General features: G+C 43.2%; 1 protein-coding gene and 1 long non-coding RNA gene across 6 annotated transcripts in view; one reads left to right on the top strand and one right to left on the bottom strand.

Moving 5' to 3' along the window:
- Window positions 1–1,545: 1,545 nt before the first annotated feature.
- LOC309370521 lies at window positions 1,546–21,774 on the bottom strand. The gene is made up of 3 exons (XR_014168608.1): window positions 21,727–21,774; window positions 7,489–7,604; window positions 1,546–1,715 (listed from the first exon to the last, which is right to left on the bottom strand). It is a non-coding gene; the product is annotated as an uncharacterized lncRNA (long non-coding RNA).
- SEMA4G (semaphorin 4G) overlaps window positions 12,376–24,162 on the top strand; it is a 94,295-nt gene continuing 82,508 nt past the window's right edge. The window contains exon 1 of one of the 5 annotated variants that reach the window (XM_081912271.1): window positions 12,376–12,526. The gene's annotated coding sequence lies outside the window, so the exon portion shown is untranslated. Of the gene's footprint in view, window positions 12,527–13,065; window positions 13,090–13,932; window positions 14,030–22,328; window positions 22,527–24,162 lie in introns of those variants that run through there. The other 4 variants (XM_081912275.1, XM_081912273.1, XM_081912272.1 and 1 more) reach the window with 4 other exon arrangements.

The following is a 24,162-nucleotide window of genomic DNA, read 5'->3' as shown; positions in this document are numbered from 1 at the left end:
ATGGCCCTTCTATTACTGAGATAATGAATAATGATTTGAAAAGATAATGAAAAGCAAGAACCACAGAATGACAAGATGCTGATTTGGCAATTGGCAGACTGGGCAAGACTGTCAGGGCCCATCAGGATTCAGACCTCAGCCCCAATGAAACCTTCTCTACTGAGGAAGGGAGAGCAGGACCCTATGGGAAACCTGCATACTCAGTACCTCCTGACTCACAAGCAGAGGCTGCATTCCTAGAAAGAGGCTCCAATACAGGGATCCCACTGTTCCTTGTTGCGACATCCATCCCATCTCTGAACAGCACCACCCACCATCTGGGACTACAGGAATGTCGGCAGTGCTCAGGCCTGTTGATACAGAGCTTGAGGTCTCCCATCTCTCAGGCCAACATGGCAGAAGGGGCAAGCCCTATGCATGCTCTGGATCTCAGCTTTGAGCAGCTCTGGGCAAAGGAGGAACTGTTAGGTCTTTTATAGACATTTAAAAAACAGTTCCTAGCTACTAAGCGCTGATATAATAGCTCCTTGGTCTCTGAGTTTAGCTCCTTGGTCTCTGAGTTCTAGAGCATACCCTCCAACATTTGTCTGATGGAAATAGGGATGTACTATTCCATTATTATTATTATTATTATTATTATTATTATTATTATTATTAGCCTGCCCATCTGACTGGAAAGTGGGACATTCCGGGATCAAATCAGAAATTAGGACAGTTTCTGTAAATCTGGAACTGTCCCTGGAAAACAGGAACACTTGGAGGGTCTGCCAGCTCCTCGCTTGTCTCAAAATGGGACAAGGGCTGATTCTCATGCATCCCTTTTAGCACGACAGAACAGAGGCTAACATACCTGACAAAACAGTTGTTTGATCATAGTTTGCTGCACAGTTCTGTCACACCTCTGCTGGCTCCTGTGTGGATCAGACTCTCATTAACAACATTAGACAAATATCAGGCAGGAAAAGCAGATTAAGAAGTAGGCGAATACACGTTTCAACAATTTACATTCCAGAAACAAACCACAGCAGAAGGTAGAACCCTGGCAGGCTTTCTAGCATGCTGTGGGAGCCGGCATTAACAAAAACGTGATACAATTTAGGATGGTGAAGGAAATGGAAGGAAATGATGTGCCATGCGAGCTGGGCCTTTTCAAGTGCCCAAGGCAATCTCTCAAAAGAAGATTAAGTTCACACAGGATTTCAGAGATTTCTGGAGACTATATTGGAACATTATAGCTTTCATACAGAGGCTGCCGAAAAATCTTCCCTGTAGCAGCACTGTCCACACCGCAGTGTATTTTAAAACTTATTACATTTTGCATCTGTTTTAGTATGATGTTTATTTGTAGTCATTTGTCAAATGTCTATTTCATCCTTCCTCCCAAAGGAGCCCAGGGCAGCAAACACAACAATAAAACAATACAAATAAAAACATGTTAAAAATAATATTGATATAAAACATCTACAAACGTATTAAAATGATCTAAGAGCAATCATATACTCTCACAGTTAATCTTCCAAAGGTTGCCGGAAATGGCGCATTTCAGCCATCAGATGCCCGGGTAAAACAGAAATTGTTTTACTTCAAGGACCGCCTCTCCCCCATAAACTGACCTGGACTCTGCGATCATCATCCAAGGCCTTTCTTCATGTGTCTTCTTCACAAGAGGTTTGGAGGGTGGCAATATGAGAATGGGCCTTTTCTGTAGTGGCTCCCTGTGATAGATAGACAAGAAGTAAAATAAATTGCTTCTAAATGGAGTGCCACCACTGGGAAGACCCTGTGCAATATGTGCCGTGTATCCACATCAGTGCTGTCTGTCACCAGGGATGTGTGTCATGTTGCCTTAAAGATGCTGTACTTGGCTGGGCTTATGCAGACGGGTAAAAGGCTTTCAAAATATTACACCTGCCATGTAGAATACAGTTGTGAGAAAATACTTTTCAGTGGCTCCATGTGTGGTTCATTGTGTGTTAAGTCCTCCACGTAAAGGTAAAGGGACCCCTGACCATTAGGTCTAGTCGTGGCCAACTCTGGGGTTGTGGCGCTCATCTGGCTTTATTGGCCGAGGGAGCCGGCGTACAGCTTCCGGATCATGTGGCCAGCATGACAAAGCCGCTTCTGGTGAACCAGAGCAGCGCACAGAAACCCCGTTTACCTTCCCACCAGAGCAGTACCTATTTATCTACTTGCACTTTGACATGCTTTTGAACTGCTAGGTTGACAGGAGCAGGGACCGAGCAACGGGAGCTCACCCCATCGCAGGGATTTGAACCGCCGACCTTCTGATCGGCAAGTCCTAGGCTCTGTGGTTTAACCCACAGCGCCAACCGCGTCCCAGGATGCATTTTTTGCGTAGTGCTCTCTTGAATTGGGAGTGTTGGGGTTTCTTTACCCTTTTCAGGGTGATACATTCCAAACAGTTAAGTTCACAATATTTCATTTTGAAACACCAAATTCCATTCCTTGGCAGCATACAAAAGAGCACGCAGAATAGAGACAGGCCAGACCCTTGGAGCCATTCCAGAACAAAGTTCTCTCCTCCACTTGTTCTACAGTACAGCTGAAAAATGGGTGGGTGGGTGACTGTACTACAGTTGTGTGAGGCGAGAGGTGACTTAGAGAAATAATGAATGAGCCTAGCTAAGTGTTTCCTACAAAAGGAGTCTGCTGAACTTAACTGCTGCCAATGCAGAGAGAGGAGGGAGAGAGCTCCTCCTCTGATTCTAAATAAGAGCATATCGTAAGTCTGATATCACAGGGCAAATGTGGGTCATCCCTCTGGGGCAGGTACTGTTGACAAGCCGAGGGATTTGGGACCAAGCTGTTGTTTCATTGTTCCAAACTCGGGAGGCAGCCAGGATGAAAGGCTTTCTGGGTATTGTCTTCAAGCAGTGCAGCGGGTCTGAACAAATAAAGTTCTGATCCTTTCCCATGCATCTACCTTTGCATCACACCTGGAAAGCAATTACTGAGCAATGGGAGGAGGAAGAGAGGTGAAAAAAAACTAAGATACGAGTTTAGAGGGCTTCCTGATGTAATCTGCTGGACCTGAGGAAGATAGGGACCAGACAGTGGTGTAGCTGGATTTGTGTAAAGCTTTCTGTATTCTTGGATGAGACTCTATCAAACATCTGAGACAGTCTTTGGGGGAAGGGTCGTGGCTCAGCATGTGCTTTGCATTCAAAAGATCTCAGGTTCAGTCTGTAGCATCTCCAGATAGGTCTGGGAGATAGGAGTGTAGACTTCAATTCCTTCATCCACGTCACTTATAAAGATGTTGAACAACATGGGTCTTTTAGGATGGTCACTTTAAGATCATCAAATGTGCACACATGGACCTAGGATAAAACTGTTACTGTCTTTTTTACAGCTCTGCATACCATCTTTTAGGCCCAACTGAGGCCTTGCCATCTGTTGCTCCAAAGAAAGTGTGTGACCTTTGTTACGGAAAGGGGGGGGGCATGTCTTCTTCACCTTCTTCTTCGCTACAATATATCAATTTATTTCCAATTGTCAATGTCAAAAGGGACTAAAATCTATAAAATTCATAGAAAATCAGCGTGCCAGTTTGCTCAATTACCCCAGGACTCCATCACATTTCCCCTGTCCAGCAAAATCCCTCAAGCAAGGTGTCAAGACCCTAATCCTTTCAAATTGCTCTGATCAGCCTTTCCTCCAGACAATGTCAGGTGGCAGACTATGCATATTTGGGACTATTGTTTTCTCATCCCCAGGAAGTGTTTATCTGTGCATATCTCCAGCTCTGCATATTCCCCCCTCCCTCCTCCTTATGTTAATCCGGTGTAGCTCTGCATATTCCCCCCTCCCTCCTCCATATGTTAATCTGTGTAACCCAACCTCCCTTTAATATATTCATGATGTAATCTGTGTAACCAAACCTCTCTTTAATGTATTCATGACGTGTTTTGCACTGTATTCTGGGACATGGAGGGAGTTTCAAAAACTCATGTCACCCCTTTCTCACTGTTCAATCTCGCCTTGAACCTGTTGCGCAATAAACTTGGATCTTCTGCAGTTTGCTCCTGTCTCCGGCTGAGCTCATTTTCCTCCGCAGGGACCCACGGACTTAGTCCGATGAGCTGGGTGGCAGAGCAGCCTCGCACCCAGATTTTTGCCGTAACACCTTCCTGCTAGGACCTTAATACAGTGGTACCTTGGAACTCGAATGGCTCCATTGTCGAAGGTTTTGGCTCCTGAAAACTGAAAACCTGGAAGTAGGCGCTGTGGTTTTTGAACGTTCCTCGGAACACGAACGTCCGACGCGACTTCCACTGTGCAAAAACCTAGCTGTTGGCCAATTGGAAGCCGCACCTTGGAACTCGAACGTTTCAGAAGTCGAACAGTCTTCTGGAATGGATTATATTCAAGTTCCAAGGTACAGCTGTATTTGCTTCCCCTCTTTGACCATGAGGGCTCACAGGCTCATAGGCACATGCACACCTCCCCCCTTTTGTGCCATTCCTTTTGCCATCTCCCATTTCCTTTCAGTCTTGGAAATAGCTGTGTTCAGAGCTGTGCATGCACCAGTCTTAATGCTGCCCATAGTTAAGAGATTAACAAGAGCCGATCAAATTCTGCTTACCTTTTCTAGCAAGAATCATAATATGCTGTGTTGTTCTTGTGATAGGGCTGCCTGATTACTGTGGATGGAACCATCAGTTTGAGTTTTTCCTCTTTCGGTGGCGCCTGATCACAGCTGAAATCTGACAAAAGAATGTTAATGGTCCAAGGTGGCTGAAAGTCTTTTTACAGGAGCTAATTGTTAGAAGAAGGTTTACTTTACTGAGACAGAGAGATCTCTGGAATGTTTGAAATACAAGAGTTGTCAGAGTTTGGAGAAGATGTGTGTTTGATGTATGTTTGTAAAGGAATCCAAGAAGCAGATTGGGGGCAAAGCAGTGACAGGAGCAGGGAGCAGAGAGCTGTGGGATGAAAGCTGCCTTGTGGGTGCAGAATCTCTCTGGTGATCTGATATTGGTTACCAGATCCACTGCCTTGTAGAAATGCACGTGTTTCTCATGCTCACTGAGTGTATATGAAATGTCACAAGTTTCCAGTGCTTTCTGTCCCCAAAGAAGAAGCGTCTTAACTTGGTGGTGGTGGGGAAGTAACAATATGGTATGTTACTCTTACCTGTGCTCACACACATTCATCTAAATGTATTCTATAAAACCAGTGTGCATGTATGTATGGCATGCTTACCAGTTATAGACACACACAAAAGGCTCACTCCACTAGCCAACTGCACCAATCTTCCTCTTGGGCAAGCCCACCTTTACACCTCATCCACCTGCTCACCTTTCCCTTCACAGATCAAGGAGGGGAGGTTCTTCAGTGTTCTGAAGTGGCTCCCTCCATTAAACCTCACTGCAGCTGCACGTATTGGAGCAGGGAGGCACTTCAGAGAGGTTTGCCAAACCACTCTCTGAAACGCCTCCCCTCCTCGGTTAATTAACTTGCCTGGGCTGCCATCCTGTTGATACAGTGGAGTTGGCATGGTCACATACTGATGGCCATGTGAACAGCAGCCTGATGGCAGCCTTACATTTATATGTGTATAGGAAGACATACTCGGAGACACTCTATTTGTACACTTAACACTTTTAAACAGCAACATAATCCCCTTCTCCCAAAGAAGAGTTTACATTCAAAATGTTGCCCTGGAGTGTAAAAAAGAGGAGCTGGCTAACTGTTTTAAATGGTTTAATAAAATTGAAGCTGCAATCTTGTGTGCACTTGAGAGCATGTCACAATGAACTCACTGATCTTACTTCTGACGTGTATGGGAATGTTTAGGAGTGTCTGAACAAGTTTCTTTGTTTTCTATTAAATTTTATTTGTCATGTGGCACAATCTGTCTGGATTCCTTCATGTGAAATAGTGGCCCAGTTTGCGTGACTCATTGAACCATAGTTGAAAACAAGCACTGATTTAATGTGAATGTGCAGCATGTGGGTGCAATTTCTACTCCTGCAGGGAAGTGAAGCCAGAGTCTGACTTGTCACTATATCTAAACTCAGAGACCTAGTTTGTTTCCCTCAGCCCACAATCTACTCAAGCTATAACTAGTGGCTCTTTCATATAGCTATAACTATAACTAGTGGCTCTTTCATATTTTTACAAGACCAAACCTTGGCTACTGCACATGGTTTGTTTTGGAGAAAAACTAACCATGAGCTTGGGTTCAGATGTCACAACAAGCCAGGATGGGGTCACTTCCAGAATGTCAGCATGCTGTGGGAAGGATTCAAGTACATATCACAACTTTAGGTTTGTGTAATTAAAGTGGATTAAAGTGCTTTGTCACCCAAGCCCAACAAATCCACTTAAAGACAGCAACAACAAACCTTTTGTGGCTTAGGAAGGCATATAAATACCAAACAAGCAAATCAGGATTAATGCTTATTGTCATACAAAACAAATCAGAATGAATGTACAATAAAGGCCAGATATAATCTAACCTCTGCATAAGCGAATCTAAATGAATGCTTAATATATAGGTTGTCTGGTGGCAGCAGCAGTAGCAGCAGCAGCAGGAGTCAGCAAAGAAGATCCCCCCCCCCAGAAACTGTATGTTTACATTAAATAATAAACTATGGGCCACTGATTGTTCTTTTGCCCACTCTCTTTCACATATCATGTTGTGAATCATCAGAAGGACCAGGGTATAATACCAGCTTGCAGCAGAGAGGATGCTGAAGTGCCTTGCAGCCACAATGGTGCAGCTACAATTAGCCCAGACACAATTCAATGCCATGTCATATAGTGGAGATTGTTCTGCATATGTGAATGTTTGATTTGTGGAGGCCCAAAGGGCTTTGTGGGGTGTGAACCCCCAATTCTGCATTTGCTATTGCCATCTGAGATTATCACACATTTTGGATAAAATGACTGTGGATTTTGAAGGAGGTAATCCTCCAGTCATGGAGATATATGACATGGGATATACTCAAGCTTTTTCTGGGGTTCATAGACACATACCTGTAAACGTTAGCTCTTTTAAAAGTTTTCTGATTAAGCTGTGTTTGGATCTTCTGTGCAAACAAGGAATTGGAGAATCGGAAACTATTAACCCAAGGAAGCACTGTGCAGCAGATTGGGAAGTGCTATGAGACTGTGACAGGGTGGCTGACTGTGCTGTGATTTTGGTCTGACAAGTCCAGTGGATTTGATTTTGTTACTGTCAGTCAAAGGTTAAGAAGAGCACGTGGTGCATATTCCTTTGACAATCTTGACAAACTGACTTTGACGAGCCGAGCTGTTGTGTTTACCCGCCTTGCATTTATCTAATTGCCTTTGAATCTAGTTATACTGGCCTTTCGTTGTCATTAAGGTCTTGTTTACAAGTCTTGGGTGACAATGATTTTTTTAGAGGCTTGGTTTGGAATAGCAACCCTGAATAGGCAGCCTTGTCTTGCATGTGCTGTGTTCACTGACGCTATTGTCTTAGAATCTAATACTTACATCCTGAAGCAAATCCAGCCTATCAGGTTGAAGTAGTCACACCAGTATCCCCCCTCTGGGCGATGGGTTCTCTTTTCCTTCCTTTGTATGGTGCACGGATGCTAGCTGCTGTAAGGCTAATAACAGATAATAAGATAAGGCTATCAATGGCTACTAGGCACAAGGACTTTGTTCCACTGCCACTGTTCAGTAAGCCTCTGAATATTAGTTGCTGGGAATCACAAGTGCTCAGGTCCTGTTTGTGGACTTCCTACAGATATCTGGTTGGCCACTGTGAGAACAGCATGCCTGACTGATTCAGCAGGGCTTTCCTTAATGTTCTTATGAGTTAAGCCAGCCCTTAACTGTTAAGGACTCAAATCAGTTTAGAATTCAACAAACGTGAGGTTGAAATGGAAGAAGAAGAAGAAGAGGAGTTTGGATTTGATATCCCACTTTATCACTACCTTAAGGAATCTCAAAGCAGCTAACAATTTCCTTTCCCTTCCTCCCCCACAACAAACCCTCTGTGAGGTGAGTGAGGCTGAGAGACTTCAGAGACGTGCGACTAGCCCAAGGTCACCCAGCAGCTACATGTGGAGGAGCGGAGATGTAAACCCAGTTCACCAGATTACAGGACTACCGCTCTTAACCACTACACCACACTGGTTCTTGACTGGACTGAGAGTTGCTCAGATTACTTATGACATCAGTCTTTCCTTTCACAACTGAGTGGTGCCCCATGTAAAAAGTTTTCTTTTAAATTTGGTTCCTATAAAGGTTACTGTAGTTGGAAAGTTAATTTTGAGAGGGAATCTATCTTGAGTTATGCCACCTGGGCAGGCTAGGACCAATGTTAAACACTCTCTCAACACACTTGGAGCACAACATGACATTGGTTATGGGGGAGGAAATAGTGGAAAAAACTATTGGTGCAGTAGTGGGAACCATGCATTTGGGGTGAGACTATCACTGGCAGAACACCAGCAGTGCAAAATTTGAAGAATGGAAGGGAAATGTGGAAAATCCTACGCCTACTCCTGTCTCTTGCAATGGGATAACCTTCTGTTTACAATCAAGATGATGAAAGTTTTCACGTTCCATTGAAATTAATGGGAGTAGTCCCAGCCTTAACAGCACCTTTCTTCACTTCCACAGCTACAAGGATTTTGATTAACCCTGCACTTGATCAGAGCATCCTCATGCAAGGCATTCTGCTGGCGTAATGCCAAGAAAATATGCAATGGGAAATCCACATGTTTCTATTAGAGAAATTCTGTCTTCTGAAATGAAGATTCCATCTTCTGTGACTCTCTCATAAGTTGTTCCTGGAGGTAGATTCTGAGCCAATCGTTAATGTTGCATAGACACAGCCCTGTCTCAACATGCCACCAGAAGAGGTACTTCTGGGAAATCCCAAAATTGATTGCAGTATGCTATTCTGAGGAATTTCCAGGTTAGAAGAACTGTGGTGAACTCTGCTATTTGGTTTTTAAAGGATGAGTAGGATTGGGTTGCCCACATTGTGTTTCCAAAGTTTGAGAATCCCATTAAGTTATCATATATAACTAAGACAGTGAGCTATGAATCAATGAGTCTTTGTTTGAGTCTTGTCTCAACTCTTAACTCACTAGGTGCCCTTAGTCAGGGTAATCAACATGGTTCCCTCCAGATGTTGATGGACTCCAACTCTCATCAGCTCCAGCTAGCCTGTCCAATGTTAAGGGATGATAGAGCTGTAGTCCAGCAACATCTGGAAGACCACAGATTTTCCACCTGTGCCTTAGGCATATCACTCTCTCTTTATCAACTTGTTTCTCTCTCCACAACCAGTAACCTCTTCAATATGGGGGATATAAAGATTGAAAGAATTGCAACTAGATAACGCATGTACAGTGTTTTGAACGCTTGAATGCAATATACCAGTGTTAAGTATTATTATTAATGGCACTGAGTTTAATAGTACAGATATGATCTAGTTAAATCCTGAATAATGAATCTCCAAGTAAAAAACATCTAACTTGTTCAATGGTCCAGTAATCAGTCTTCCACAAGTAATTCCTTGATATACCAAAGACAACAAATAACCTTGGTCTTACTATAATGTATAGATAACTGATCTTTCCTGCAATAATTTCCCAAAGCTGTCAGATAGTGTCTCGTCAAAATTGCCTGGGCAAATGAAAGTTGAATTCATGTCATCCCTAAGGAATATATCTTGTAAGTATATAGAAACAAACAGTTACTATTCAGAGAGAACATTGTTGTAGCTCAGTGGTAGAGAACATGCTTTGGGGTGATGTGGGGCACAAAATTTTCCAAAATGGTACCTTTTTCACAAGACATTTTCTGCATCATAGGTTCATAAGTACCAACGAATGGCTGCAAACTGCAAATACAATATTAGTTAAGCTTTGAAGTTTCAGTATTATTAGCTGTTACTAAATGCAAATAAAATAAAAACACTAAATTGATAGAGCATTGGATCCCACCCCTTGCAAACTCCCCCCCACCCTGATGCACAATATGTTCTTCATGCAGAGGGTCCAAGGCTCAACCCCAAGCAACTCCAAGTAGGACTGGGAAATACTTCTGCCGGAAACCTTTGAGATGGTGCCAGTGTCAACAGTGCTGTGCTGGATGCACGAATGGCTTGATACGATACGATATCTTTATTGTCATTGTCCCATACAGAACCATGAAACTGAAAATCTACACAAGACATTCAAAAACCCCTAAAAACTCTGAAACCCCATTTTAAAATACAATATACTATAGAAACTCCTTATGCTGCATTTAGAACCAGAATTGCATTTGCGTAGACAGTACATCTCTTACAAATAAAAAAAAAATAGAACAGTACATCACGAATATACAATTTTAAAAAATATTTTTGTGTAGTTCAGAGTTTTATGGGAATGCCATCTTCCCCAGGCAAGGGAAATTATTTTATTCTGTGAACCACCCTGAGACCTCCGGGTATAGGTCAGTATATAAATTTAATAAAATACTGTAAATACCATACTTTTCTGTGTATAAGACTAGGTTTTTTTAACCAGAAAATTAGGTTTAAAATTGGGGCTCATTTTATACACGGGTAGTGCTGAGGGGTGTTTTCTTAATTTGGAGTCCCCCAAAATAGGGGGTGTCATATACATGGGGGCGTCTTAGACATAGAAAAATACGGTAAATAAAAATTAAGGGTTTAAACACCCCTTTATCTATTATAGGTAGTGCAGTCCTAATCATGTCAGCTCAGAAGGGAGTTGTATTGAATTCAATAGGTCTTACCCTCAGGTAATTGGGATTTGGATTACAACCTGAATCCTTTATAATGTCCTGGTTATCAGTGGCACTAGCTGAAGAGTTTAAAGCTTAGAAACCATTTTCTCAGGCCAAATTAGAAGTGTTTGCCACGAGTCAATTCTTGTTATCACAATTGTGATCAACTAGCTTCCAAGATGCTTAAGCGTCATTTCATCTACTGGGTGCTTGATTTCTTCACAAAATTGTTTCTGAAAATGGCAATTCTTAATTTTCGCTACCATCTTATATCCTTACTTCCTAGCTCTCAAATTGTTCAGCACAGTCTTGGAGTTAGATCATTTAAGCCCCCTAGCTGATTGTTCCATTGCTTTTCCGAGCTCATTCTATTAAAATCAATACAAATTGTTTGGCACCTTTTCCAAATCCCCCAAGAGCAGTGTGATTAAGTTTTGATGTTGGCGCTCACCTGCTTCTATCACTCATTCTGGATCATACCACATTGATTTTTGGGTGGGTGTAACATACAGTAATTGTTAATAATAGTAAAAATAAACATTTATAATAAAAAGCTGCTTTTATTAACATTTTTGGAGAGGGAAGAGATGGATCAGAACTGCCCACATATAAAAAAATCAGAGAAAGCTCTCCTGGAATGGTTCAAAATGTGGCATTATAAGAGGTGCACATTTATTTTTGTATTTTCTGAGCACTAGGTAATTTTGGGTTTACAGAGGGGGGAAGTGTGAGGTAGAAGTTGTATACAGTGAAGAACTGTGGGATACAGGGGAATTAATTGGCACACAAGGGGTAGACAATCCACAATTAACTGAGGTGTGAACAGGTCCTAAGTAGACCCATAGGATCATCCTGTTTGAGGGTTAAGTATTTGAGGGAGAGAATGGAAGGACATGTTTCTGTTCAGATTTACAACCTGGAGGAGAGACTCCTCAGTGGGGTCATCTGGAGTCTTTATCTAGGCGAATTTTCTAGCCTCCAGGGGCAAAGTCGAAAAATTCCCATGCAAAGATGCTCTGCAAAGACGTGGGTGGATGGAAATTGCCCTTCTATCATCGCTTCATCATCTTAACACAAAATGCGTTAAAATATGCTAAGTGGAGGAACTAATCTGCTTTAAGTGGTTTTAGATCTGCAACTCTGAATCATTGGCTGGATTAGACAATATACTGGTAATTGTTCACACAAGACATGCCTCTTGGAAGCTTCTCCTGAAGCCTCTCTAGGACCTGTTATGGGGTCACAAATCCTTTTTTCTTGGGATACCCAGGGTTGGCATTACTGCCCGCTTCCCAACCTAGACAGGAGGCGGGGGTTATTTTGCTTTTTTTGCGGGATATGGATTATGTGCATTCTGCACATGCCCAGAGGGCTGCCTTCTTATTTTTGTTCTCAATTACTTCACACCTTTCCGGGCCGAATCTTGACCCTCAAGACCGGTTCCGGTGTTCCTTTTTAAAATTCCAATTATTTTTGAACCCAGCCCCTGCCCCCCAACCCCGCAAGCCCCCTCCTTTCCCCTGGCCTGGCTGGCTGAGGGTTTCAGGGTAAGCCGCGCTGGCCCTTGCTGAAGGAGCCCGCTAGATGGCGGCGCAGAGAGCCTCGCGCGGGTTTCCTCGCTCGCTTCCCAGCTGCGGCGTCTCGCCTCGGTGGCGGCGGCCGCTCATTCGGCACCGGCTCGGACCGCGAGCGGGAAGGCGAATCTGGGCCGGGGGTGTCTGGCGGGCGCGCGCGCGAGCGAGCCGTGTCGGACCCGCGGGCAGCGGCCGGAGCGCAGGTGAGAGACGGAGGGGGGCGGCTGCGCGTGGAGGGGGAGACGAGGCCGTGTGGTGTATATATACTGTACGTGTGTGACAGAGTGCGCGTGAGAATGGGCGTCTAATTGGGGGGCATTCTGGGGTAGGAGGCGGTGGACAAAGAGGGCTTCTCGGAATATGCGTCTGCGGGAGGCTTGGAGGGCTACGGTCGTCTGAAGGCGCGTTGCTGCCTGCGAGCGCAGAAGGGTGTGTGTGTGTGTGTGAGAGAGAGAGAGAGAGAGAGAGCGAGCTTGGGCTTAAGGCGAGGCGGAATATAATGTGTAGTGGGAGGGGGGGCTCTGCGCTGGACCAGGTTTTGGGGTACGTGGGGGGGCGTTCTGAGGAGTCAGGATATGGCGGGCAATTGGGGCATCGTGAGAGAAAAGGGGCTGGGGCATTCTGGAGGTCAGGGCATGGGGGAGAGGATAGGGACGTGGAGGGGAGCAGGCTCAGGTGTGGGGAGCGGACGAGAGGATCTGGGGCGGTGGGAGCTGCTGCTGGAGATGGAAGCTGCGAGGTGTGCCTCGAGGGCAATCTGCAAGAGGTGGGCTCCGTGCTGCGGGCTTGCAACATCGGCTGGGGCTTTAGGGAGGCGGGATTGCTTAGTTGTGGAAGCGTCTGGTAAGGAAATCGGGAGCGGGGGGGGGGGCGTTGTAGAATACGGAGGCTGGGCTAGAGGGGTAAGGTAAGTGGCCCATCGTGGTGGAGCAATCCGTGGGGCAGGATGTGGGATGATTTAACGCCTACCCAGGGGCTCATCTGGGTCTGGACAGGCACTGGAAATGGTTCAGGGTAGGCTGAAGAAGTCGGGGGGGGGGGCTGCAGCCATTCTCTCCTAGACTCTGGGACTTAATGGACTTACACTCCTTCTCACCTTAAGATGTGACTGAAATCCTTGTGGCAAGTCAACCTTGCTGCATTTCTGGCCCTCATCTGCTGAGTGGGGCACCAGACAGCTGCCTCAAAGTCCTGCCCTGAGAGAGCAACTCTTTGTGTGTGTGTGTGTGTGGAGATGGTGGAGGGGGGGGCCAAGAACAACATTATGCAATCTCTGGGGCAACGATTTTGTGTCGTAGGGGTGGGATTTAAAGGAACAACTATGGAATAGTGGGTAGGAATACTAGACTGAGTAGGCTATTCTGGAGTGGAGCAGGGTGCTGAGCTGCCATTTCGATGGAGGTTCCTGACTACTGGATATATGGGAGGAGTGGGCTGTGGAAGAGGCCGATTAAGCCTTGATTAAGGGCTGGGGAATATATGGTGGGAAGTGGAGTGTGCATAGCAATGGGCAGAGGGATCAGATGACCCAAATGTCAAATATAAGGAGCAGTGTGTGGTGTCTGTTGTGAAGTGGTCTTCCAAAATCAATGATGCCCCTAATGGTGTTCTGTGCATCTGTCACCCTGTGGAATAAGTCACAGTCTTGTGCCCCATTGAAATACAAGGGTTCTGGAAGCCTGACCAACTTGTTCAGGTGATAGAATGTATGTCAGCCAAAGGGACTGTGTGTCAATAAATGGGATGTGCACATATGGCTATGAGGGCCACTTGATAAGTGTAATTTCCCCTATAAAGCTGAACATGTGTAAAAAATCATGTGTGTAATTTAAGTGGGAAGCTGCAGTGGATTCCCAGTGAAAGCAAACTAGTGTGTAATTGTCACAGTTCTCTTTCTGCCACACTGATATAATGTAACAAGGAAAACACTAAACTGGCTCTCGGGTACCTTAAGAGTGGAGCAAGTTGTTTTGTATGTGCAATATATCTTATGAAGACTCTGATATTGAAGTCACCAGCTTCTCAGTTGGTGACATGGCCCTAAACGTTTCCAATGAAGTTCACAGAATCAAATTGTCCTTCTCACTATCTCAGTTGGTCGAGCATGAGACTCAATCTCAAGGTTGTGGGTTTGAGCCACACATTGGCAAAAGATTCCTGCATTGCAGGGAGTTGGACTAGATTACACTCATGGTCACTTCCATCTTCTTCATCACCATCTTCTTCATCACCATCTTAGGTATGTCTGCTCAGTAATGAGTTCTATTAAATTCAATGGGACTTACTCCCAGGTTAAATGTGTTTAAGGTGGATCAAGTTTTATTTTGGAATGACAGCTAGAAGTCTGTGTCTTTCTCTGTATTTGTAGCCTTTGACCTGCTGGGTTCCAGGAGGTTTTTGCCAGTGCAAATGGCTTGGTGAGCTAGACTTAGCCAGTCCTTTAGTTCTATCAATTGGGTCTTCAAAGTCATTTTTTGTCTTAGCTCAGAAGGTTCTGTATGTCATTGCTGCTTTTGAGGAGGGGGTAGTGAACTAGACATTCAGAGTGCTGCAGTCCTTTCATCAATACCAGCATAAAACTTGCAAAGTAGCCGAAGAGGAAGGAAAAGTGTAGATTTGTCTGAAAGATTGAGAGATAATAATACTTAATGAAGCTACTCTATTATAGCCAACAGTATGAAGGGCTGCTATATGTGTGCTGATTCCCTTCTTCTTCAACCTGTTCCTATTTTTAATGTAAGGTCTCTAGAACTGATGTATTAAATTAGGATTTGAACTTTATGCTGATTTCTTTTTTTTTATTTTACCCAAATGCATTGTTAAATAGATCCTACATTTTGCCAAGTTCACTGCAGGTTCTGGCCTGTGTAGAAAAGAGTATATCTCTTTTCTTTTTAATTTCTTTAGTCTGGGGAGGGGTGAAAGCACCCCGTTTCGTTGCAGAATCTGTTTGTCTTAACAGCTTGCAAAATGCACTGTGAGTCCCTTGTGCTGCACTATTTAATTTTTATATTATTTCTTCTTACAAATCCACCTGAATGTTCCCTTTTGGAAATGTAATGGGTTCTAGTAGTTGTGTGATTTATTTAGTGGCTTTTGGCTGGCTGGCTGTAGTAAGAAGAAACCACCAGAAGCACTCAAAATAATTGATGCCCATCTACTCTGGGCTATGGAAGTGAAAAGCTTTGTTACTCACAGGGCTTTTTTTGGGAACCAGGCACTGCAAGTCTGTCTTAGCCTCTCAGCAAGTAAGACTTCTGGCAGCTGCAGGAATGGCTTTAATGCAGTCTTTAAAATCCTTCTTCTAAGAGATCTGCCTGAAAATGGACAGTTCTGTGTGATGACTGATGAATTTATAGTAGCAAGGCATGGTTTGACTTTGTCCTGTTGGGATAAAAGGTGCCATTTTGAAAAGGTGACTTCAGATTGATAGCTACAAAGAATAAAAGATTGACAATCCTTGCACCGTGGTACCTGCTTTGCAATTGGAGCCATTCCATATAGGTCACATCCTTTGACAAGGGAATCCTTGCAACAACTGTGGAAAGCAGGATTGGAGGACACCTCAGGCCTGGGGGCCAAATGCAGCCCTCCAGGTTTCTCTATCGGGCCCCTGGGACTCCTCCCAGTCCCCAGAACTCTTCTGAACTCCTTCACTCTTTGCAACCTCCTTGTGTGTTTTTGCCTGGCTAGAAGGTGTAATGAACTGATTATGCTTTTTGCTTGCATTGGTGGAGGTTAGAGAGAGAAGTGAGTGTGAAGAAATTAGCTTACTATACAAAGGTAAAACTGCTCTGTCAACCTCTAACTCAGGCACCACCCATCTCTGGTACATGGCCCCAAAAGGCCAGCCAGAAAGGACTGTGGCCCTAATACTGAAAAAGGGGCCACATCCAAGCTGTAAAATAAGCTAGTGTTGTTCTTTCCCTCTATTGCTGAAATGGAGAGGCTGAAACTGAGAGACAATGGCTTACTTCCTGGGCAATGAGTGGCTATTTGAACCAGTGGACTACCAGCCATGCCCCTAACACATCTGTAACAACAGATTTGGAAGAGCCATCTTGCCCATTTGGGGAAATGCTAATCATAGAATTGTAGAGTTGAAAGGGGAACCCAAGAGTAACCTAGTCCAACTCCCTGCATTACAGAAATCTCAGTTAAAGCATCCACGACAGATGGCCACCCAACCTCTGCTTAGAAACCTCCATTGAAGGAGGAGACTCCGAGGGAGTGAGTTCCACTGTCAAACGGCTGTTACCATCAGAAAGTTCTTCCCAGTGTTTACTCAGAATCTTCTTTCCTGTAACTTGAAGATATTGGTTTGGGTCCTATCCTCCAGAGCAGGAGAAAACAAGCTTCTTCCATGTGACAGCCCTTTAGATATTTGAAGATGGCTATCATATCTCCTCTCAAGTGTCCTCTTTTCCAGGGTAAACATACCCAACTCCCTCAACCTCAATAATATCCTCTTATTATTTGGCTACACTGATATTGGGAAAAAGCACTGCACAGTTGGCTCCCTCTAATATCACTGACCAACTTTTTCACCCAAACAACAGAATAAGAGAGAAGCTGTAGGAGAACCAATGAGCGGATAATTTTCATTGGTAAAATAGTAGCTGGGTGGGAGTGAGGGAAAAAAATTTCACAGGTAAATTGGGCTGGTGGGGAGGGGGGGGGGAACACTTCTTTCCTCAAATACATGGTCCCAGCTGAGATGGGGCTCCCGCCATGGCTGCTTTTGGCTAAAATACAGATAGGTGAACCAAAGATGGATCTCTTTTATCTTGTCTGGTTTGGCCCTGAGGCTCTATTTATAACTGCACAGTACTTTGTTTACCCAGTCACACTAAGTTCAGTGAGACTTATAAGTGTACATAGTATTGCAGTCTGAAAAGCCCTGTGTCAGACTAGAAGAAGGTCGGTAGCACCTAAAGGATTTCAACACATAATAGAGGTTTACCCAACCTGTGTTTAGAAACCTCTAATGAGATGGATAAATCAGTCTGCATCCAATTTGTGCAATTGCCCACCAATTATTTTGTTTCTTTATTATATTTAACCTAAATCTATCTTCCTGTAATTTAAGCCCATTAATTCTGGTTACCTGCAGTTGCTGTGGAGACCAACTGGTTTTCAAGGTGTTTAAAGCACCTATTTTTATCTTAAACTGCTGTTCTATTGCTTTGCCCTTCCTCTCACACCCCTTCATCTTTTTGTCATCCCCTCTTTCTCCAGCCTAAATATGCTGAGTTCTTGTGACTGCTCACCCCTCTTCCTTTCTACCACCTCTCTCTTAAGTCCACATGCAATTAAGTTCCACTGGCACTATGGCATGTCTTTCCAGACAAAATTGGCTTATATAGCACAATAAATGCATAATTATTGTAAATGTGCATCTGATATTCATCGGTTGTGCTGGTTTCCTTGTCTTTCAAGGTACAGTACTGTCTTTGTTGTGGATTGAGTGAATATTGGAGAAAATGGCAAATACTGTATAAGTATTTAGATACGGGGGAAATGCAATTCATTCCCTGATAATTATGTTATAAACTTGCCCAGTGGCATTAGGCAAGATGCTTTTTCAAACCCCTATTGTATCTGGATTATGCTATGTGTGTGTGTAGTAATATTGAGCAACCTGCTTCCTCTTTAACCAGGCCTTTGGCTGATTGACATCTGATGCCCTTTTAAAATGTGTTGTGGAAGGGAGGGGTATTGCTTAGCCTTTGTTTTTTGTTTTTATTATGTATTTTCTCTTTTTCATATTGTGACTTTATGTTATGAACTGCTCTGAGATCTACGGGTATAGGGACAGTATACAAATTTAATAAACAAACAAACAAACAAACATAAATAAATAAATAAATACAGTGTTGTATGGAATATTCCAAGCTAGTACAGTGTTACCTTGGTTCCCAAACTTAATCTGTTCCGGAAATTTGTTCCAAAACCAAAGTGTTCTAAAACCAAGGCGTGCTTTCTCATAGAAAGTAATGCAAAATGGATTAATCCGTTCCAGACTTTTAAAACAACCCCTAAAAGCAATTTTGCTAGGTTTTCTTGTTTTTGCTACAGTTTTCTTAACCCTATCCAAATTACCATAGGTTCTTTGAACTTTAGCTGCAAGCCCCTGACACAAGTAATACAGTCATGCCTCGGGTTGAATTAGCTTCAGGTTGAGCGTTTTCGGGTTGCGCTCCGCGGTGACCTGGAAGTAACAGAGCGTGTTACTTCCGGGTTTCGCCGCTCACGCATGCGCAGATGCTCAAAATGATGTTACGCGCATGCGCGGAAGTGGCGAATTGCGACCTGCGCACAAGCAGAAGCACAGGCGCGTGTTGCGTTCGCTTCAGGATGCGAACGGGGCTCTGGAACGGATCCCGTTCGCATACAGAGGTACCACTGTATGGTACCAGGTGTATCTCACATTTAAACTGTATTCCTATGTACACACTCTTTCTTACCTATGTGTAAGTCCCATTGAACTTAGTGGAACATATTTCAGAGTGCATATGTGTGGATCTGCGCTGCTGGTTGCTAACCATGAACAAATCAAAATGGTGAATCAGTGGAGGGAATGATTTTTGAAGTGGTTGATCTGCAGAAATCCGAAATGTGCACATGTTGGGGAAGTGGTTTCAGTAGAAGTGTGGGGAGGGAATTGTGGAAAAAAAGATATACACATTTTAAGAATAAGGATTTTGATTACTTTTCTACCTTGCAGTAAACAGAAATGTAGGTGGTCCTGAGATGGGTTGGGTGTATGTTGCTCTCCCCAATGGTACCCCTTGTAAAAATACATTAGTCAGCTCTTGAAAGCATATAGCTGCAGAACTGGGTACTGTGTAAACTTGCAGCTTTGGCTTAATGGGATTATTGGTGGTGTGAGCCAAATGGAGCAGAGCTTGATTTCCAAGTGTAGATTCTGTTTGCTTGGTTGCTTTTTTGTATAAGTAAAATTAACGAGAGAGTGCGTTAATCAGGGAGAGAATGATAGGGTCTCTTCTGCACTTCCCGTTTGAGAACTTCAATATGTTCACTGAAAATGTCCCCAGTGTTAAGCTGAAATGAACAGAGACCTTAGCCCACAGATAGTCCAGATTTTAACATTACTGAAAATAGAGGGGTCATGTATTATTCCCCTTCCCATTTGGGGATGCAGAATCCTTCACGCCAGCCTTCTCCAACATGGCTCTGCTGGCTGGGACTGATGGGCGTTTTATTCCAAAACATTAGGAGGATACCAGGTTAGGGAAGGATGCTCTTACATTCTTTATGAATATGGCCTTGGATCAAGTTTAGATGCTTCACATGCATTCTTACCGACTGGGTAAGGAATTGTAGGTGTTTGTATCTGCTTTGAACCAAATGGTTATTGGAATCAGCCTTTTATAAGCATATGAAGCTAGCCTTGATGGAACAATGCTACCTTTGAAGCTTTAGGCGTTGCTTTAGTCTTGGGGGGAGATAGTAGGAATAAGTGACCTGACTTTAAAAGAGACAGTGACAGTTAAAACCTACGGCACTGTATTGCATGCTTCTACAGTCAAGTTATCGCATAAGACTTCTCAAGCATAGTTCTTTTTCTGAAATGTCGCTGGGAACTTCAAAGTAATCTTACTGCTTCAAGATTTTGTGTGGAGTGCTGCAGTCACAAAGGCTGTATGGCTCAAACACTGTACAGAGTGTCATGTGTTGCCGTACTTGGAAGGCAGAGAGGGCTGCCTTTACACTGCAGGGCATTGACCCAACTCCTGCGTGGAGAACCTTAGCCACTTCTGCCATAAAGAGTTCTGCATTGTCAAATATAGCCCTGCAAACTCTGATTGCAAGAGAGGCTTTCAAGCATCCGTTTTTCTCCTTATGGAATGCGTTGGCATCAAAGTGCTCAGGTTGGCCTTGATTGGAAAAGTATGCTCCTAGCAGGAAGGGCTGGGTGCTGATTGCCTTAGAACTAGAGCTGTCAACTAATTAAATACTTTTTCATTGATTAATCGTCCAACTAAATTAGCATACTATAGAAGGATCAATATAATTGTATTTGCGCATTATTGAAGAAACTATGATAATGTACATTTTAATAAACAAAAACTGCCAATTATAGCTCAAAGAGGCCATCTCTAATACATCATTTTTCATTCTCTGACTGTAAACAGTAACTCAACAGATCAAAAATTAACTTCCAGAAATAAAGTGTTCCCATAATTGTAGCTTCTATTGATTAAAATTTGCCCTGTATCTTAAAATGGATCTGTACCAAGTAATCAACTAAAATGTCAGTTGATCTACTAAGCAAACCAATGTTAAAGCCTGGAGTCCTACTTTGAACTGATCCACACCATTGTTTGGAAGGGAGAGAGATGTATATACAGTACAGCCAGCAGAAAATATACCTGGTTTGCAAGCCATAATTTGATTTCCTGCACTTTTGGCTTAGCATCCATACATGCTGCCTGAACACCTGACAGAGTGCTATCCGCTTGCCTACATCTAACACAGCTATCCTGATCTTTTAGTTAGGCAGTAGAATCATGGCTACATGTACAGCAAGCAGGAGCCCATATGGCTGAGCAAGATGTGCCATTAGGCATGTGTATTCTGCAAAAGTTTAGACAGTAGCACAAATCTCAATGAGTGGTATGTGCATTTGGCTGCCACCTTCCAAAATGCCAAGTCCTTGGGGCTAACTTGCTTCACTGTGTTCTTGGCCTCTTGTAGCTATGTCTAGTACCTGATTGTACTGAATCTAACAGATAGGGCTGCTGCTGGGATCCTTGCAAGCTTAAAACATTGCACAAAGGATTGATTAAGGTCCAAATAGTCTCTGCTTCTTCAGGATCACTTTTGTTAAACCTGTTCCCTCTTTTTTTGGATCGAAGACTAAGATTTTCTAATTTATCCAGTACTCTGCAAGTGTTAATCTATATTGTAAAGTGATTGGAGTTTATAGTTCAAACCTATTACATGGTATATACGGTGATGGAAATAATTGACAAATGCATGCCATTGTAGGGCTTTAACCTTTATTCGATTTAATTGGATAGGTTAATTGATCAAACATTTTAATAAATTGTAAACATGCCTTTGGTTGATTGGGCAGCAGACTCATTTTTTTTAAAAAATTTTTTTTAATGCAAGTATTTATAAAAACTGCAGAGCACAATTGCCATCTTAAAGGGTTATTCCCCACTTTCTCTCATATAGAACACCTTTTCTAAGATAATGCCTGCAGCTGCAAGCAAAGAAAGTTGCTTGTGTTGTAGATTTAATCGATTAATTTATTGTAACTAGTGCAGCTCAGGGTTTACAGTTTTCTAAATTTGGTGACAGCTTTACTAAATTGTTGCTAAACAAACAGGAATAAGTTGTTGAGCTTTGGACAAACATAGTAATGATATACCTATTATGTATGAAGGCATTGTAGGCTGTATGTATGCAATGCAGGCCTTCATCTGCATAACAAAAGACAGAGATGATTTTAAAACCCTCCAATGACATTGTTTGTAGCTGGCAGGCTGCCAATCCCTGCTGAGATTGGGTCAGTGTTGTGATTTGCTAATTGCAGCATTAAAGTGACCTATCACAGGTGGTGTGTGTGTTTTGCCTGGACGGCTTAAGGTATATATACTGGTCCAAGTGTCCATGTTTGTCATTCTTCTTCATCTTCTTGATGTTCCAATAAATCCTTTTTGAGCTGAATCTCGGTTTTGGGTCATGCCTGAACCCATCTACACTTCAATACCTATTGAACTGTGTTATATTTTTGTTTATTTTTAATTACTTGCCCTTCATCCTAAAGTCCCAGGCCTGGTTACAACAATTAAAACAATATTAAAAAACAGTTTTAAACAACTTAGGGAGCACCCCTAAGCTGTGAACCTGCTCCTTTCAGGGAAGTGCAACCCTGACCAGCGCAGGCCATCTTCCCACCTCCCAGATTTGGAACACATAATGCCTCTATCTTTTCAGAATTACGCCTCAGTGTATTGGCCCACATTCAGCCCATCATTGCCTCCAAGCATTGGTCTTAACACCTCAGCTGCCTCTCCTGGTTCTGTTGGAATAGAGAGAAAGAGCTAGGTGTCATCCTTGGATGTTCATGGCACTTCACTCCAGATCTCCTGATGTCAGGATCAGACCATCAGTCTGTTTAGCCCAGTACTGTTGACCAGATGTGGTAGCAGCTGTCCAGAGTCTCAGGTAGAGATCTTTCCCAACCACATCACCTGTGATGGTGATATTCATCTGTACAGCTTAGGTACTACTTTTTTGAACTGTGGAATCTCCCAGTAGAGAAACACCCCACCCCCATCTGCTTAGCCAAACTTTTAGAGTTACACTTTTATGGGGAATGCAGGGTCAATTCACAGTTCACCACCATCACAAGCCCACATGTTTGGCTGATGAGAGCTGGAGTCCAAAAGTGTCTAGAGGGCCACAGATTCCTCACTGCCGCTCTAGCTAGTCAGCTGACCCCATTCAGATCCACAGTTTAGCAGCTGTCAAGCACCATTAGGTCTGTTGCAAACACACAGTTAGAAAGAGGTCTAGAGAAACTCTGCCCCAAGTTTGCGTTTGTGTTTTTTATTTAGCTAGTTATATCTTTACCTAGTTGAAAGGAGGACTCTAGATAGGTGAAGTACAGTGGTACCCCAAGTTACAGACGCTTCAGGCTACAGACTCAGCTAACCCAGAAATAGTACCTGGGGTTAAGAACTTTGCTTCAGGATGAGAACAAAAATTGCACAGTGGTGGCACGGCAGTAGCGGGAGGCCCCATTAGCTAAAGTGGAACCTCAGGTTAAGAACAGTTTCAGGTTAAGAACGGACCTCCAGAATGAATTAAGTTCTTAACCCGATGTACCACTGTAATTAATGTACAAGATGACATCTCTGTATCAAAGTGTAGCACGTTTTAAGGGGTCCACAATGTGGCTCCCTTAGGTGCCACAAGCTTCTGCTATTCCAAACTTTTATTACTTTTTAAAATGAGGGGGTTTGGGACCTTTTTTTGTTGCTGTGAGGGAGTTGCCTGGTTTTCTAAAAAATTTGGTCTGGTTTTCATTTGTTATGGGGTAGGGTGGGGAAACGGGTTCTGAGCATTGCCCAATTTTCTTTTCTGTAATGGGTATTTCATGGTGCCCACATCAGTTCCTTAGATTTCCAAATATGCCTGCAGGCCCAAAATTGTTGATTCCACAAAATACAAATCACTCAAGATGCAAATCACAGTATTTGTGTTTTGGAATTGCAAACAACTGATTATGAAAACTGAATATCTATTGTAATTGGGCGTGATTCCATTTGAAGTCAGACTGTAAATGAGTTCCTGATTACGCTATTACACTCTCTCTTATGTTGTTTGCTCACTGTCTTTCATGCGTTTCAGTTTCTGAGACTTCAGTGCCAACAGCAGTGTTGGTCTCTCTGCAGCCCTCTCTGAAAAAGAGAAGCTTTTATGTGCAAGTCTCCCCACCTCCCAGCGTCCTATCAATGTTCAGTTCTCTGAGTGGTTGATCTGACAGCAGTGACTTCAGCTAGTGGTACAGATTACTGGTAGTCCTTTGAACCACAATGTTGTCTTGTTAGGGTTTCCAATGGTTAAAGGGTAACCTCTTGATAAATAGAAGAGAAAACTTAATATATACATCTTTCTGGGTGAGTTTTCACAAAATGAAATAGTGTTTGATATTCTCTGAACTTTGGACCTGAATGAAGTCCACTGTCTAGCTTAAATGAAGTCCATGGTCTAGCTCTTACTGCAACTCTGTTTGTCATGTGATAACTGCAGTCATCACATGGTTATTTGCTTGCGTGTAATGGTGTATTTACCGCTT

The sequence above is a fragment of the Podarcis melisellensis genome (genome assembly GCF_964234715.1).
Source record: "Podarcis melisellensis genome assembly, chromosome: 5".
Taxonomy (NCBI): domain Eukaryota; kingdom Metazoa; phylum Chordata; class Lepidosauria; order Squamata; family Lacertidae; genus Podarcis; species Podarcis melisellensis.
Note: the sequence above shows the minus strand (reverse complement) of the source record. Positions and strands in the feature narration are given on the sequence as shown.